Here is a 2260-nt window from a genome sequence, read left to right as displayed (position 1 = left end):
TACGATTTAGGCGATTATTTTATAAAATTTATACTATACTAATTTTTTAGTTATTTCATTTTGTAGAACCAAAATTAGACTTTCTGAAACCGTCTGATCATCTCGGTTTCTCTTGGGTATCAGTACGGTTCGTTTTTTATTTTATTTTATTGTTTTTTTTAACAAAACAACATCATGTCATAGTCACTAGTAAAAGTTAAAAACACATGCATACTTCTATAGGACTAAGGCAAAAATTCTAGACATTTTTACTTTTTAAAAGGTGATGAATCTAGAAAACATGAAAGAAGACAAGAATAAAAATTGATCCTACTATTTTACGGTAGTGTAAAATAATGTTAAGCAAAAACAAAAAGTATAATCTATATCGCACGAGGGGCAAAACTAAATCAAGATGGGACTCAAGAACAGAGACTACTAAAATTAAGTATCTAATAAGAGAAATTTAAAATCATATGAGAGGAAAAATATCCAATACTTTGAAGCTTTCTATCCAAGATCATTGGAATACCTTGGAACTTTAGGTGTTAATTATTTCATCATCCCGAACCCAAGACGAAAATTTTAATATTTTATTATATTTAAATCTAATATATAGAATATATTTTACACATGTAAATATATTTGGTACGGTTCGGTATTTTTTCAGTTTATTTTTATAAAATTAAAAACCAACCCAATTATTCGGTGTCGGTTTGGTACGGTACGGTATGGTCCGGTCCGATCGGTTAAGTCGATTTTTCGAAAACCATTGACACCCCTCCAATTTAGGCTTCTTCTTCTTTATAATTAGTTCAAATAGAATGATGTCTTCTTATATTTGGTCGCAAAATTTAATTTCAAACTTTTCATTTCTCCACAATCAGATGATTTATAGCCACAAACTTTTCATGACTTATTTTAGATGATAAAAGATGTAGTGCTAAGTTTGGGTATGAGTAAAAGAACTTGAACTTTTGATGTCACACATCATATTGGTACAAGGTGGATGAAATGGAGGCTCACATATGTAGTCTTGTGTGATAAAAATATGCCACTAAAACTGAAAGGTAAATTTTGTAAAGTAGTGGTTAGACCTACTATGTTTTATAGGGCGGAGGGTTGGCCAGTCGAGAACTCGCATGTTCAGAAGATGAAAGTTGCAAAAATGCGGATGCTGAGATGAATGTGTGTGCATACCGGGAGAGATAAGATCAGAAGTGAAGATATCCGGGACAAGGTGGGAGTGACCCCTGTAGTAGACAAGATGAGGAAAGTGAGGCTAAGATGATTCGCGCATGTGAAGATGAGATGCACAAATGTCCCAATGCAGAGGTGTGAAAGATTGACATAATAGGTTTGAAGAGAGGTAGAGGTAGGTCAAATAAGTATTGAGGAAAGATGATTAGACGCGACATGACAGATCTTCAGCTTATCGAGAACATGACCTTAGATAGGAAGTTATGAAGGACACGTATTAAGATAGAAGTTTATGGAGAACACGTATTTGAACAGAGGTTAGTAGGGAGTTAAGTGTTGTTTCTTAGTTTCCAGTACCAGTAGTAATAGTATTAGTCTCTTAATTTCTTGTTTTTTGATTTATGTTACTATTTGTTGTTCTTTGTACTGCAGTTATCATATTCTCTTCTTGTTGTTACTATTCCGAGTGCAAAATACTTTGTCATGCTTTCCTTCTTATTTGTCATGACTTCTTCACTTTCTTATTATTTGTCATGCTTCCTTTATTATTTGTCATACGTTCAGAACTGTTTTGAAATCCTTTCTTTGAGCCAAGGATCTATTAGATTAATCTCTCTACCTTCCAAGATAGAGATAGGGCTGTATAGAGATAGGGTTGTATAAACTATCCTTTTCGAACCCCACTTATGGAATTATACTGAATATTTTCATGTTAACACCGAATCATAAAAGGAAGTTTGGTAATACGCTGCACATGTACAGCAACAAAAGTCCATGAGGACTTGTGAAAGTCACTTACCCATTCCTAATGGGATTTATGTTTTCCAAATGAAAATTATAAGTAAAGCCAAACTTAATTGGAATTGGACTTTATGGAAAGTCCATAAAGATTCGGCAGTGCCAGTGCTCACTTCCCCATTGAGAAAGGGATTCTGATATTTACGCAGAGAATTTCAAAAACTTCTACTCCAATTCATAAGTAATGCTATATAAAGAGTAATAAAAAAGTTCCATAACAATTCTCTTATGAAAAGAACATTGTGTTGAAAGCGTGCGAGTATTACAACAAACCAAGAGAGAG

This window comes from Lycium barbarum, chromosome 12 (assembly GCF_019175385.1).
Source record: "Lycium barbarum isolate Lr01 chromosome 12, ASM1917538v2, whole genome shotgun sequence".
Classification (NCBI taxonomy): Eukaryota; Viridiplantae; Streptophyta; class Magnoliopsida; order Solanales; family Solanaceae; genus Lycium; species Lycium barbarum.
This window is presented reverse-complemented; position numbering follows the sequence as displayed.